We start from the raw sequence: 16,832 nt of genomic DNA, 5'->3' as shown, positions 1-16,832 counted from the left end.
TGCAAAAAGCTGCAAACTTTTGCACAAATCCCCACTTGCAGAAAAGTCATTTTTGCATAGAGATATACATGGTGTCCAAAAAGCAACACTGTTTTACATGCACTCTCCTGACTGGAGGATCGGGGCAAGTCTGATAGATCCTAGTTGGTCTCCAGAGCTTGATATGTTCTATTGATACACAGTGGCTCAGAGCTTGACATTGTTGCTTTGCAGCATTGGGGCCCTAGGTTCAAATCTGAACAAGGGCAGCATTGCATGGAGTTTGTATGTGCTTCCCAAGTTTGCATAGTTGTCCTCTGGGTACTCTGGTTTCCTCACACATTTTTAAAAACATACTGATAGGTTAAATATTGGCTCGATATGAAATTGGCCCTAGTGTACATGGGTTTGAACTAGGAAATTTAGATTGTGAATTTCATGGGGAATAGTGAATGATGGCGGTGATATTGGTCTTTGTATAGTGTTTTATTCAGTAACAGTATGGTAGTCATTATGTAGTTGTCGAAGATGGAGGGAGTCATGATCCAGATTCAGTATACAATGCAGCAATAAGAGTTACAACCATCAATATAAATCCTAGGAAATACCAATATGGATCACCTCACGTAATACACAGTTCGTCTGTAAAGGTTTGGGACCACTCTTCCCACAATATAGCAGATCCGTGACATAATTTGAAGAAGGAGCGTAGCTAAAGGATCATGGGCCTGGATGCAAAAGTTTATTTTGGGCCCCCCCCAACTTCTCCTAACCCCTTAACGCAGAGGTGTAACTTGAAGCTCCTGGACCCCAATGAAAAACCTGTAACAGGGCCTCCCAACTATAATGCTTTATTCATAGTACTGGGCTCCCTATATGGAGAAGAGAGGCCTTATTGGCCCCCTAAGGCTCCTGTGCCCGATGCAACCACATCCTTTAAAGTTACACCAGTGATTTAAAGGCATCTCCAGTGTCTCTGGGTTCTCAGACTCAACTATAATTAGTATAACTCTTTCAGTTCATATACAAGTGTTTGAGCCAAGGTATTGCAATACCCATGCATATGGAGGTTAATGTCTCTGTTCCTGGATGAAGCAAGCCCGCTGGCTGACTTGCTTTTCTCCTGTGGTGTGCATACCTTCTGGCTTCTACTGAGGCTGACCTCACTCACGGCTTGTTGCTAACGAGCTCCTCATTGTCCTTCTGGGTTTTGGGCTGCTGCCCTACAGCTCAATCTTGCACTCTCTTGAGTGTCCACATTTTTTTTATCTCTGAATTCTCATGTTCAAACAGCCACCACCACATAAGCTCCTTAGGCAGCCACCAGTCCCTCTCTCAATCCTTGGGCTGACTGCGGGGTCTGTCTGACCTCTAATTACTGGTCTCTCACACAGTCCACTCTCCCTGTACTCTGCCTGTGGTGCAACAATATTTTTTTTATACATAAAAAGGCTCAGACTATCAGAAACAGTCCTTGAGGTATGATCAATCCTATAGTGCCGAAATTTAGTGCACGTTTTGGTACACACCATATTTGTGGCACAGTTTTTGGTGCATCTCATAGCCCATCACCATGGCAACAATCTAACCCCCTTACATAACGATCATGATGTGGCAGTATTATATGGTGCCTGTATAGTGTTTTATTGGTAGTATTGGTCTTTGTATAGTGTGGTTCACACTGTAATAATAGGAAAGAAATATTTAATCATTGCATTGTGGTAATGTTTGCACCTAACAATAATAGTGGTCTCTGGATAGATCATCGGTCATCAACGGGAGTCCACTGCTTGGGACCCTTGACCATCAGTTGATCGTCCAGCCCTCTGTCAGTGCAAATGGGCTGGACACTGCCATCAGTGGTCATGGCAGGAAGTGTGTGCGCCATGCTTCTCTTACACTTCCTGCTTCTCTTAGTGTTAGGACAGGACCTATCCATTCATTTCAATGAAATTTGGCCTGCAATACCAAGCTTGCTCACTGCAGTAAGAGCAGAGCTGTCTGCTTACTGCAGAAATTAACTCAGTGTATGAGTGCGCTGGCCAGGTAAACGGTTCACCACTGGGGGTCATGCGCGATGGACTACCACTAGAGATGAGCGAGCGTACTCGGCCACGCCCCTTTTTCGCACGAGTACCGCGATTTTCGAGTACTTCCGTACTCGGGCGAAAAGATTCGGGGGCGCCGTGGGTGAGTGGGGGGTTGCAGCGGGGAGTGGGGGGGAGAGAGAGGGCTCCCCCCTGTTCCCCGCTGCTACCCCCCCGTGCTGCCACGCCTCCCCCCGGAGCCCCCCGAATCTTTTCACCTGAGTACTGAAGTACTCGAAAATCGTGGTGCTCGATCGAGTAATTACTCGAAACGAGTACGTTCGCTCATCTCTAACTACCACTGATCTAGTATTGATGATATGTCCTGAAAATAAACAATTAATAGTTTACAACAGGACCACCCCTTTAAACCCATGGGCCCCAATGCAAGCAGGGTTCCCTACCTAATTTGCACTATTTATGTGGCATTAAGGAACATTAAGACCCTGAGGCCTCATGTCCACGGACACGCGTGGATTCCAAGTGCAGAAACCCACAACGGAATCCACACATGCCCATAGCCATGGACATTTTCTCACCTGTCTGTATGTGGTGTGGGCCTTCTCTGTCCCTGCCGGATCTTCTTTTCTTCTGGACTGTGGAGTGTGTGGGCGCACCTTCCGGCATGCCGCACGCATGTGCCGTGCATTTTAAAGAAAAAATCTTCTGCTTTCCTGCAGATCCGCAGCACATCTGCAGTGTCAGCTGTGGGTGTGCTGCGGATTGGGCAGCCTCCATTTACTTTAATGGAAGCCATCCATGCGAGAATCTGAAGAAAATGAAGCATGCTGCATTTGTTTCCCACACGTGTGATCCGCATGTCAGGAAAAAATTACATCCCCTGGTATTAAATTAGCTGCGGATGCCCAATGATTGCCTATGGGCTTATTGAACTGTGGATTGTCTGTGCGGGTGATCCGCAATTTAATTATGCCCATGGACATGAGGCTCTAGGCCTCATGTCCACTTGCACGCATGGATACCACTGCTGAATCCCGCAGTGGTATCCGTGCGTGTCCGAGGACATGGAGAGGAAAAAGACATTTTCTTACCTTTCCGGGTCCAGCGCGGGTCTCCTCTGTGCCGGCTGGACCTTCTTTCTTCAGCATGACGGACGCTTCTGGGAGCGCCTGCTGACGCTCCCAGCGCATGCGCAGTGCTATGTTTTTCATTTTAAATCCCCTGCTCTCCCGCATATTTGCGGTACAGCACAAAAACAGGTGCAGGTGTGCCGCAGTTACAGATGGCTTCCATTGGCTTAAGTGGAAACCTCGGGAGCCATCTGTACGGGAGACCTGCAGGAAAATGGAGCATGCTGCAATTCCCTCCCATGTGTGCGACCCGCAAGGGAAGAAATCACATCGGCATGCTTTTAGATGCCCTACGGATGCTAATGCTTTCCTATGGGTAGCAAGATGCACAGATCTTCCGTTGCAGATTTTATAAATAAAATTGGGCCTTAGGCACCAAAGCCCAGCTGTGACTGCTACTTCTGCAGCTCCATAGCCACACCTGGGCTTGTACAACAAATGAGGTGCAGTATCGCTGTGGAGAAAAAAGAAGCAATGGATGTATAGCCCTTAATAATTAGGTCTTGGGTGCATTTCAATCCCTATTAATCACATTATGGCATATTCAAGAATGGTCTAGTATATGCCAAGTCTAAATGACGTAGAGTAAAGTACTAATCTAGTAGACGTCAGTAGAGCATCTAATATATGTTACAGAGAGAGCAAGAACCTTTAGGGTAGCTGTACTGATATTGGGACTACAAGTGCTATAGCATATAATACTCAGCAGGTGCCATATCTGCACTTTCAACACCCCTTCCATAGCTCAGTGTATGTTGCCTTCTCAAGAGTTAGGAGAAGAGCAGATGTGAAAGTAAAGTTTTGGATTCCCCTTTGCAGGGGAGATTAGTGAAAAACCGTAACATAGTATTCACCCCGAATGATGTACATTGGGAAATATTTTAATTACATGCGCTAAGAATAAAAGAAAAGCCTGGGGAGGCTTAGTAAAACTTCCGCCAGTCTCTACAAAAGTAGGCCAGTGGGGCGACACGCAAAGGGAGCTCCACGTTGCTTTGTCCTCAGTATTTAGTGTATTCAAACTAGCTGATGTCTTTGCATTAGAACTATTATTCTTAATTCCGCCAAGTAATTGTCCGGGAACAAGAACTCTGCCCCTAAGTGGATACGTTTGTTATTACAGCCACCGTCCTTGGACAGGCTATCTAGTAGTAATCATATTTCAGCAGGGTTAAAGTAGCAGTGAATGCATTTGCTCTGAAGACACCTTCCAGCTTGCAGATGACTGTTATCAAATCTCATGCTCATTTGCAGGTGTTATTCTCAACTTTTTAAGAGTTTTACTTTTCAGCAAGACATGTTGTACCGTACAGTCTGAAAGCACTTAAACAGTCAAAAGTAGCGATTTTGTGAAAGGTTACCCATGTCAGCAGACTCGTGTTTACAAGGTAAATGCACTTAGCTAATGTCATATTCCATTTGATGTTATGTTTTATAACAATGTTTGAGTGTTCCTGTTGTCTGCATTTTTATAAACAGTCTAGACACCGCGCAAAACAAAATGCCTGGAAACCAAATTTTCCTATTCAATACGGTCAGGAACAAAGTCCAAGTCTATTAATTTTACAAGTGTATCTGTAGGAAGATTGATTTAATGGTGCTGGAAGTAGTGGCGGGATTGTTAAATTGGGCTTTCCGTTTAGCAGGTAATTTTACAAGTACTAGTTTCTATGTTAAAAAGCTTTGTAATTCTCGGTACTAAAGTAGTTTCCTCACATTTTACCGGAATACACAGTTTAGAAATCCATTAGCTGTTTCTCTGGGATTTTATGTGAATTCTAGAATGATAGAGACATAAAATGTAAAAAGAAAACTTTGAAATGCAGAATATACAAGACGGAATGAGAAAGATAAGTCACACGGGTGATGTTAAAATACACCCAGTGTTATAGCTGTCCTGTGAGAAACCGGCTGTATGGATGATTTGCCGAACTCTCCTAATATACTTACAAGGCTATGATGCTTGATGTCTTTAATACAGAGCATTATTCCTCTGTTCTTCCACACATATACGTTTATATGTCCCACCTGGCTGTTATCACTATTCTAGCTCTCATTTTCTGGAAAATGTATCGCCGGTGGTGGCATAGCGATGCAGGATTCAGGATACGATGCAGCAGGTGGAGCAACCAAAATATACTGAACGTATTTTCGGACACAGAAGTAATAGTAAATAAAAGGATAATGACAGTTAAGCAATTGAAGTTTTGCTTTAGAGTTCCTAGATACTAACTACTAGCTAAAACGTAGGAATAGCAGTACTCTATGCACAATATATAATAACATTAACATTTTGTGAGCAATGTCAAGTACACTTGATAATTAGCAAGGCAGTTTGAAAGAAATCTAGATGGTAAAATACAATGCGCAATTTCACTTTGTGATAACAACCCCAATGCAGTCTTTTTAAAAATCTGGTTGCCGTATACACGTGCAATGTCTCTTTAGGTAACTCAGTACATGACCTGGATTAAAGCTTCAGAAAATTGCACAATGTTAGTGTCCTCAATATTATACTTTCCTATAGCCGGCTTGCTAACATACTGTGTCTATTGGTGCACACACCTACCGTGTTTCCTCGAAAATAAGACCCTGTCTTATATTAGTTTTTCCCCTAAAAGAGACACAGGGTCTTATTTTCAGGGAATGTCTTATCGCACTTACTTAGCAGACGCCGTCCGGGTCCTTCCTGCTGGTCTCCGCAGTTCCGGCAGGCTTCCTTGCAGTTCTCAGCACTGACAGAAGATCGCTTGCTGGTAACGAGGTTTGTAAACATCACCTCCAGCAAGCGATTGCGCTGATTGGTTCTCGAGCACCATGGCTCAGCCAAGCACTGCGGCGCTCGATGAACCAATCACAGCCATTCCATTCAATGCAATGGCTGTGATTAGTTCATCGAGTGCCACAGTGATTGGCTGGACCGTGGCTCTTGAAAACCAATCAAACCCTGTTACCAGCAAGCAATCTTATGTCGGCAGCTGAGAACAGTAGGGAAGCCTGCCAGAACTGCGGAAGCACCCGGACGGCGCCTGCTAAGTTTTTATTTTTTTTAAATTTTTTTTCATGTAGTGTAGCTAGGGCCTATTTTTGTGTTAGGGCTTATATTTTAAGCCCCCTTGAAAATCAGGGTAGGGCTTATTTTATAGAAATGTCTTATTTGGGGGGTAACACAGTAGCAGTTTTAGCAGTTGGGTGGAAGTCCTCACTTCTACCAGGCTGTCTGGCTTGTCTAGGGTCAGAAGCTTGACTCTTTCACTAGGCTCCTTGCTTCTGGTCTATGTCACAGTCCAACTGTAGCACAGCTACAGCTATATGTAAGTGAGTGGAGGAATAGCCTTCACTCTGGTGTTTCTTTTTGTGAATAACGTAGGGGTGAATAAATTCATTTATTATATTATAATATGGCTATGGCATGGTATCCATGTCTGTGAGCATGGTATACATCCTTTCTGGTGTGGTGACCTTGTAGATTGAATATATCACTGTTATTAGGCTAATGGGAGGAATGATCCATGGGTCAGATGCAAGAGCGGAGTAGAAAACCCACTGGATGGCGTACTGATATAAAAAAGGGAGTCGTAGAATAGAAACTTACTACCTCGTGACTTAAAGGGCCAGTGCACACTCCTCAAATAGTTTCCCCTCCAGTCCTGTCACAGCACCTGCTGTATTAGGCATCCAGGCCTTAGGGTGGATGTCTAGGCAACTGGCTCCGTTTCTCTTGTAACAAAGCCTTTGTTAATGTGTTCTCTGGTTTCTGATTCCTGTCCTGACTATGATTTTGACTATTATTCTCCTGACCTCAGTTACATTTCTGGACCACACTATTGTCTGCTGCCTGCATTGACCGAATGCTTGATACCTGAGTTGACATTTATGCTGGCTCTTCTGACCTCAGCTGGTTTGTGGTTCACGTCTGTGTTCACACCTTCAGCTGCCATGCCTTGGCCTTCAGTAGTGTCAGCAGCCACACTAGGGAGACTATCTTTGTGAGTGATAGCTTGAGGACCCTGCAGCGAAGACCAAAATTGTCTTGGAGGGGTCAAAGGGGAAAAACCGGGGTTTTTAAAGTGCTGCTTCAAGTTATAATTCAAAGACAAATTAGTGTAATGCGTATCCACATCCAGCTGCCTGACACAGAGCACATGTACTGCATATAGTTAGGGGGCTCTCACTCAAGTGGAATATTTCCACAGTCCGCACCTAAAGACACAGCTTAATCTGCTGCTGTGGATTTTCGTTTCATAGCTTGCGTGTATACATGCGGATTTTGGTGTGGAATTTTATGTGTCTTTAGGAGCAGATTGCGTTAATATTCCACATGGGTGAAAGCCCCCTTAAGGTCCTTTAAGATGAGCAGTGTTCTTGGCCCAATGTAACAAGCGCCAATCATCACACATGTTGATTGGCACTCATTTAATTTTCTTTTACATGGGCCAAGAAATGGATTGTGAGGGCGAACAACTGCTATTACGATAGTTTTGTTACCATAGGTCAGCTGTCCATCTCCTTGTTTAGATGGGGGTATGTGCCACGGATTAGCGAGCATTTTTATGCTTGTTGAAGCTGAACAATCAGCTGAGGAATGAGTGTTCGCTCATTTGTCACCTGGTTCTTGGTCCCTTTACACAGCCCAGTTGTTGGGCGAATGAGCATTCACAGGAGCTTTCAGGCCCAATGGCGCATGTAAACTGCTATGTGCCTATGTCCTGTGTGCATGAGCCCTAACAACTAGATCACTGGCCTCTATACTCAGGATCTATGGGGTGAATATGCTAATCCATAGATATTAGCCCATCCCTAGTGCTATACCGTCAACAATGATGAGGCATCAATAAATGAGCAACTCATGCCATATGCACATATAAAAACACAATTTGCTTCCAAGTAGCAGTGACATATCGATCCAAGTGGAAAACAAGGATTCTCTTTCTGTCCTCGGAAATTGCATTATAGGATGTGTTAATATCTGGAGCATACTTCTGTACACATTTCCCAATAATGACTTCATTTTAATATGCCCCAGGAAAGCTGGCATTTTGTTTATCTTAGATGGATTATTCATGTGTAAATATGACTTTCGTTATGTCCCAGCCTGCAGTAAAAATGGAAGAAAAAAGCTGATCAAACTGTCCATATGAACTTTCTGTTTCACGAATATAATGTGCCAGAAGTACTTTGATGGATACATAGGCAGAACACAAGATTATGTCTATATAACCCAGAGTGAATTCATTAAAGGTCTTTGAAAGTTAGTGGCAATCCGCATGCCGGGGGAAAATAACAACTGCAGGTATTTAATTACCTGCGGGTGCCCAATGATTCCCTATGGGGGTGGATCGCACACGTGGGAGACCCTTGCAGATTTTGTAAATCTATTTATGCCATGCGCATGAGGCCTAAAGGCATATCTCTGAATAGTCCCACAAGTGGGGCTACAAATAGCATATTTGCATGAAAAGGGGCATTCTATATATTCTTGGGTGCAACTTCGATTAGCTTTAAAGAAACCCGCTATTTAGCCTCCAAATAGTAGGAAGAATACAATACTTGACATTAGTGGTTTTGACCCAGCTGCTGCCTGATCACTATGTGTGGAACTTCAAAATCCCATAGAAGTCAGCTATTAACGCCAGCCAAGCTATTGCTTTGGTGTACATACAGCGCCCCTCACAGACATCATTAACACATCAGACCAAGATGTAGTTAATGTCCTCAATGAGCTAGTATAGACATATATATTAGATGACTAGGGATGAGCGAGTATACTCGCTAAGGCACAACTCGCTCGAGTAATGTGCCTTAGCCGAGTATCTCACCGCTCGTCCCGAAAGATTCGGGTGCCGGCGCGGGGCGGGAGCTGCGGGGGAGAGCAGGGAGGAACGGAGGGGAGATCTCTCTCTCCCTCTCTCCCGCCCGCTCTCCCCTGCTCCCCGCCGCAACTCACCTGTTAGCTGCGGCGGCCCCCGAATCTTTAGGGACGAGCAGGGAGATACTCGGCTAAGGCACATTACTCGAGCGAGTAGTGCCTTAGCGAGTATACTCGCTCATCCCTATAGATGACCAAAATGTGGTGAACACAAGATAAGGCAAATAATGGTAACTCAAATACGAGGATGGGAACACTATCCCTTACCAACTTTGGTGTGGCAGACTGTGCCTAGAAGTAGGGCATGTCCCTGGTAGGGGCAGCCCCACATCAGGAACTTAGGGAGCCTAGTCTGTCCCCAATATGGAGGAAAGAAAATAAGTTAAATGCAGAAGGTAAGAGCAGTTTATATAAGACAGTTGTAATGTTGTACTCATGGGACCTGTAGTTTTATGGGTTTCCAGAAGCACACTTCCACAGGTGTGGGATGATTGAGCTGGTTGGGTGTGTATTGCTCCAGCCAAGCAATCACCACTGGTCTGCTGCACATAAATACCAGGCCCTTTTGCTAAAGAGAGTTGTCAATTATCTTTCTCCTCATTCCTCTCAGAACCCTGATGTTTAGAGTCATGCATAAGGTTCTGGGTGGGATTCCCTTGTCTGTTGGTGTGAACAGTGTCCTTTTCTGCTTGTATGCCATTTACCATCTATGGAGAGCCAGGCCTCTAGGTTCCAGTGTGGGGCTATCCCTGTGGGGACAGTCGCCCCACTTGTAGGCAGGACTCGCTGAGGTTTGAGTTGTCTTGTTAGAGTGGGGACTCACGATACAACGAGGACCCTTGAGCTTAAGTATCTTGGCCAAAATATGAACCAATACCTCATATGTAGCTATTCCATCTGCTTATGAGTGTTGGTATGCTAAGTAAGTGTTTTGGGTGTTTGTCAGTCAGTATTGGATGTCTGCTTGCAAGTCCTGTTTGCAGTTCAGCATGTGTATGCACAGTCTCTTGTCCCAATCCTTTCCCTCCAGGCTCTTTTGTGTTCATCCTGGGTGTGGTTTGCATTACACTCAGGTTGAACATGACCACAGTGTTTGGTATAAATGAATAATCCCTACACAAAATAAGTAGCCACAGGTACTTAGCTGATAGAAGTCTACTGTCTCACCAAACACTGTAGGCAGGGCAATAACCAGTACCTATTTAGAGGTGTGGATAAGAAGAAATGTACTTTTATTATGGCTGATTAGGGAAATCACCCACTGTCAGCCAATTAATCCCTACACCACAGGAGATATTTTAGCTGGGTTGTGAAAAAAAGGCACATTATATACTGAAACCATTGTGTGATTTCCAACAGACAATACCTCAAGAACCTTCTGCAATGACAACTTATCAGTAAAAAACCTACTGAGTTTGCGCACAGAATATGAGTATTTTACATAACATTGGAATTTCCCATAACTTATGATTCATCTCTGGGCATTTTAATTAGCATTGTGGTAAAAAGGTCAGGAATGAACAATAAGTAATTAATTAGCGAAAAGATTGTACACTTCGTTAGTACAAAAATCAAGAAATAGGGAAAATATGAATAAATACAAAGACACCTGTCTTATAACTCAGAAATAATTGTTAGGAGTTTGCAAAAGGTAAACAATCATGGTGCCCTCATCACCTTTCACATAAATTTGTCAAAACATCACATATGTACATCTGATCTTTCCATTAGCACACTTGCTTATCAAAAATATTTATGTGTCCTGAGAAAATGGCACTCTGTCAGAGTTTATTTTCCAGGTGTATCTGTATCTATGCCTGGGATTTTCCAATTGCCTATTTTTAATTAAAAGTAGATCACCTGGGCCAGAGCTGAAATCTCCATGGTTTCACTTCCTGATTAGGCTGGCGCACCTCAATAAGAGCCTGCATCTTTCCATATATATATACCTTGCAGTTACAGCTGTAGCAGAAATGCAGTGTTTACATGGATGGGTGACCAGAGTAGGAGCATACAAAAAGTGCCTCGGGGTATACACTAGGCTTATTAATAATAACTTGTCTAATATCCCCAGACCCCTGAGGACGTCACTATGTTTCTTTTCAGCTTAAACATGCAGACCTGGTGATATAATTTAGACATAGTCATTAGTCTACAGCAGTGACCTGCTTGATATCCTATATAGCTACCAGCCATTTAGGAGAATTCTATAAAGCCCAGTATACAGCATATTATAGCAGCATATTGTTGGCTTAGCACTCCCAGGTGTGCTAGGCATGTGTTTCTATTTTTAATGCCTATGCCTCTTAGTCTTTTGATTTAGTTTAATAGAAGTTAGATTTTAATGAGGGTATTCAACAGGGAAGGGGAGGGGGTTCTTGCCCTTTGTGCAATTTTGGTGTTAACCACAGTAGGGTTCACTCTTAGTATCTTTCCATTCTTATTTTTTACATATCTGTAATAAATTTTGTAGCACTTAGGGCAAGTAATAAACAAACAAGTAATATGACAAATAATAAAAAACGAACATGCAAGGAGACAAAATGTAAGCCATCACTGTCTGTAAGGGCTTACCATCTTCCTGAAATGGGAGTGGTAACATAATAGGAGCACCATTGTATTGTCAAGGTGAATAGAAAGTAAAGCTGCATAAATTTGTCATCCAGCCAGTGTGTGAGCCAACATATATGCAGACTAGATATATGTAACCAGGGGGAAGTAGTCATCTTCTTCTGTGGTTCCAGGGTTAACATTGTTTCCTTACAGTGCTGGGGTTGTAGGTTCAAATCTGACGACATTTGTATGTTTTTCCTGTGTTTCATGATAATCACCTATACCCTATATTTAACTCCATGCAGATATTGCCCTTGTTCAGATTTGAACCGAGGACCCCAGTGCTGCATAGCAATAGTGCCAACTGCTGAGCCAATGAAGAAGAGAAACTACCTGGCTGGGATCATTATTATTGGTTAAGGTTTAGGGAAATAACCAAACTTTTCAATAGTTTGCTCATCTCTAGTGACCAGGTCAGGTTGTGTATTGGCCATGGACTATAGTTGAGTCTCCCTTGAAAAATGAGTTTTCAGGGCATGCTGAAAATAGTGAATGTTAGGTGCAAGTCTGGTTGTGCAGAGCAGTGACTTCCAGAGAACGGGTGCAGCATGGGAGAAATCCTTCAGATGGAAGTGAAAGATTGTAACAAAGGAAGATAAGAGTTGTAGATCATTGGCTAAGCAAAGAGTTTGATTAGACAGATGAAAGCAGAGATGTAGCATTGTAGAGAGCTACTACAGACTAATAGGAGAGTTTTGAATTTAAAGGGATTGTCCATTACAGAAAAGAATTTTAAAAGCGTTGGTACCTCTGAAGCCAGTGATTGGCTTGAGTGGTCACATGCTTAGATTGCACGCGAACAGCTGCATATATGCAAATAAAGACTAGAAGGGACCTGAGAGTCTGGGGACCAACTAGAATATTAACAGAGTGAGTATGACCTAGTCTTTTCAGAATGTTTTCCCCACTGGACTACGCCTTTCATTCTACAATGTAGAACAGTTATCAGTGTAATGATGAGAGGGCAGAATCGTCTATATGACCTAATAGGACATTTGGAATCGGGCTGCCATCACTGGTTAAACAGCTGAAATTCTCCTTCAGTTGGGTTACAATCCTTGTAAATATTCTGATCATAGAGTCTGGATTTCATCAGCACGACTCGATCCAGGTAACTGGTTTTAAATCGAAAGATCTAATAAGTGAACTTGTGGTGACTCTCAAAACACTCCTCCAAATGTAGATGTTACGTGTGGAATGATTGCGGCTAATGACCGCGGCTTGCGCAGTTACTCACCTCCTGATCACTCGAATATTATTATAAATGAGGTTGATTTTCCTTTTGACTACCTCATTTTTTCTCAACATGGTCCTATTACTTTCCTATCACATTCCTGACCCTTAGATATGAATGCTCCACTGGAGACATAATAAAAATATATTAACTGTTCTGTGGCTGCTCCAACGCAACTTCAGGAGAGAAAAAAAAATAATGGAATAAAACGTGACACTCGGGTCTTACGACTGACGGCGGGATGTAAGAGCAGCAATAAATAGATTCCCTGGAACCAGTACCTGTCTGTAGAATGACAATGACTCCTCGCTCCTTGAACTTGTACTGTGTAATGGGATTTCTATAGCTTCATTCCAGATACAACATTGTTGATTTTTATTACAGAAGGGAGAAAACTATATTTCTGCAGATATCCTCTAATCTTAATTTCTGATGTTTCGTCACATTCGCACCAGGAGATAGGGACATCTACTGTTTATGCAAATAGCCTATCTTGATTCAGCTCAGCGAATTAGACTCATCTCAGGCTTTTTATATGGAAGATGGATCTACCTGGAAGATTGAAACAACAATGACACTAAGCCAGGAAATAGAGAATGAATGTGAATGCAGATCACATGGTAATCAAAAGCAAGAGAGTATCATGGATACACTAGAGTGAAATACGGACAAGAGCAGAAATATCTCTGGGCTCTAATCAGATCTGAAAAGTTTCTAGCATAATGGAAATGGCCAAATTGGTTTTTATGGGTTAGAGCAATTTTCTTAGAAGTAAATTCCAAATTCTTTAAAGATTTTAATGGAGAATTGTATAGGAATCAACTCACAGTACAATGAGTTTTTTTTATTTGGAATCAAGACTAAAGACCCCCATGCACATTAATGTTGTTCAACCAAACCTGCCGATAATGGCTGGGCTGAATGACTCTGGATGATGGATATGGGCAGCTCAACCTTTAAACCCAACGTCACTGTCCAATTGTCACAAGTCGTTGGCTGTATTGGATGGGGACTGGGGTGATGTCATGGCGTCAACCCCTGCCCACATGATTCACACGCTGCTCATTTCAGTTGGCGCTATACAAATAAAGATTTTCTTTTTCTGGCTCCTCCTAATGGAGGACGTCGATTGTACTCCCAGTCTGAAGGTATTTTTGGTCTAGTCGGTGGCTCCTACACTGTTCACTGTTAGATTAGTATGTTTAGTGTTAAGGGTATTTAGGATGATGTAATATTGGACACATTGTTTTGTATCCAGGTCAGATGTAACGCTCATTCTTTTGTCTCCCAGGTGATAAGTCAGCACCAGAACTGCCTGGCTACAGCTTATCTCTCTAAACACACAAATGCTTATGTTTATGGGGGAGCTGAGAGGAAACAGATGTTGCTTGAATGTTTGTTTGGTCAACAGTTTTTGAAGGTGTGTGGGCACATTAATGGCCATTTTACATGTCACAAATCCTCAGCCCAATGTAGAGTGCTGATTAACACTTGTCGATTGGTGTTTGTTTAATTTTCTTTTAAACAGCCCGAGAACCATGTTTTGGGGACAAACGATTGCTAATACAATTGTTTGTCCCCAATGGTCAGCTGTTATGCAAACCAAAAACTAGCTCCTCTGCAGTCGCTCCCATGCAAGGACTGGCTGGAAACCGCAACTGATGCACAGGAAAATGGAGAAAGTCCAGCATTGGGTTAAAAGCCTTCAGTCTTTATTAAATGATCCAGGCAGACAGACATGGAGGAATAAAGGACATGTGCTGTATTACATGTTTCAGGCAAACATGTTGTCCTTAGTCATAGACATCAAGGCACATGTAACACATATATCACAGTAGAAAGCCAATGGAATGCTTGAAACAAGAACACATGACACCAGAGGCAATATGTAATTACAAGGATACAAAGTAAAAATACATAACTAATAATGCAATAAAAAGAATGCCTCCACCCCATAATGGGCGGTTAACTCTTTCAATACTGCAGACTTATAAACCAAATAGAAATGGGATAAAAACAACCGTTACACTTGTTCTTCCAGCATTTTCAATAGCAGATAATACGTCTTCTTATCCTAGTTTTTAAACTGCAGACACCCAACATAATGCACTTTGCAGGATAGACATGCAATGAGATAAACCACAAAAGTAGTGTTACAGTTTATATATTGAGCTATGCTGAAAGTTTTATTCGTGACTAGAGATGAGCGAGCACCCAAGTGCTGGGGTCCGCGTTATTCGAGTCGAGCTTTTCGTAAAATTCGAGAGCTCTACTCGAGTAACGAACCCCATTGACTACAATGGGAGACTGAAGTATTTTTTTTCTCTCTCCTCCCCCCCCCCCCCCCAGTAAATTATGGGGAATAGCCATATATAAAGAAGTAACATCAGCTGTAATCCACATGAACCCACCCTTCCACAACACGTCATTTAGTGCCCTAAGTACATGCTTGGTATCCTGTATGTATCCCGGTAATCATAGAATGGTAGAGTTGGAAGGGACCTCCAGGGTCATCTGGTCCATCCCCCTGCTCAGTGCAGGATTCACTAAATCATCCCAGACAGATATTTGTCCAGCCTTTGTTTGAAGACTTCCATTGAAGGAGAACTTACCACCTCACGTGGCAACCTGTTCCACCTATTGATCACCCTTACTGTCAGAAAGTTTTTTCTAATATCTAATCTGTGTCTTCTCAGGGAGAACCAATGGTTGGAGCAGACTGTCCACCCATGAACAAATAGATTCATTCAATGACCCAATACTGGCTATAATTAGCTGGAAAGGAGGGGGAAAACCATCCTTATGTAACTTGGGAATTGAGTGAAAAATGGGTGCTGAAAACGTTTAACCCAACGCTGGACTTTCTTTATTTTCCAGTGCTCAGCTGTACATCTACATGATCACACAGGAGATGTATTGGAGATTGTTGAGTTTTTTAATGCTTCCGAGACGATCAGATGATGAATGAGCATTTGTTAACATGTCGGCTGATCATTAGTCCCTTTATAGAGTCCAATGTTTGGAGGAAATTTGAGGCTTGATAAGTAACATTAGTCAGCAAAAAGATGGGGCAGTGAAAGTTGAGTAATGCATCTACCGGATCAGTTTGTAGTCTGTAACCGTGGGGACACATGTTCTGCATAGATGGTGTATAGATAAAATGACTGGCAGCCATAACTTAAAAGGGTATTTCCATATTGACTTTTATGGCACTTCCTGTGGATATGCCAGGAAAGCCTGATAGTTGCTTGTCCCGCCAGTAAGTTGGGCCCCCACTACCTCCTAGCTGGTTGCAGTGGCCAGGGGTGGTCAGGTATTACAGAAATAGTTGATGCACTGCGTTATTTCTGTAACTTCCATAAAAGTAAATAAGAATTACAGGAATAGCATAGTACAGCAAGCTACACATTTTCTACAGCTCCTGATTTACAGAAACAGCATAGCTTACTGCGCTACACTTTTCCATAACTACTATTCACTTTTATGACCATTATGGAAACACAATAGCCCAACCGCACTCAGCTTTCCCCATCCTTCTGGCCACCCAGCTACCTCATATACAGTGGTGTTTCCATCATGGCCATATTTAGCCAAGATGGCAACACCCTTTAATCATTTCATTCTTTTGGTTTTTTTTATAAATGCGCCTTGATGTATTAATATAGAATGATGTTGTGCTGCATACGGTAGGCCTACTCAACATAGTTATATAAATTTGACATGACTTATTTTTGAAAGTCCCAACCAGCAGGAGTCATAGTCAACTATAGTGATTCCCAACCATGGTGCCGTGGCACCCTAGTGTGCTGTTAGAAGCTTCTACGGGTGCTACAGGAAAGGTGTTAGAATTTTTTTTTATTTGCAGTAGTGCCACAAGAAAACAATTTTTGCCAAAGCGTGCCGTGAGCTTAAGAGTTGGGAAACGCTAGTCTATTTCTTCGTATTACAGGCCTTGAATG

General features: G+C 42.8%; 1 protein-coding gene across 3 annotated transcripts in view; it reads left to right on the top strand.

Annotated features, from left to right (window-relative positions):
- Positions 1–16,832, top strand: part of CFAP20DC (CFAP20 domain containing) — a 416,942-nt gene that overhangs the window by 94,582 nt on the left and 305,528 nt on the right. The window lies entirely within an intron of this gene.

Source organism: Eleutherodactylus coqui, chromosome 3, assembly GCF_035609145.1.
Source record: "Eleutherodactylus coqui strain aEleCoq1 chromosome 3, aEleCoq1.hap1, whole genome shotgun sequence".
Taxonomy (NCBI): domain Eukaryota; kingdom Metazoa; phylum Chordata; class Amphibia; order Anura; family Eleutherodactylidae; genus Eleutherodactylus; species Eleutherodactylus coqui.
This window is presented reverse-complemented; position numbering and strand designations above follow the sequence as displayed.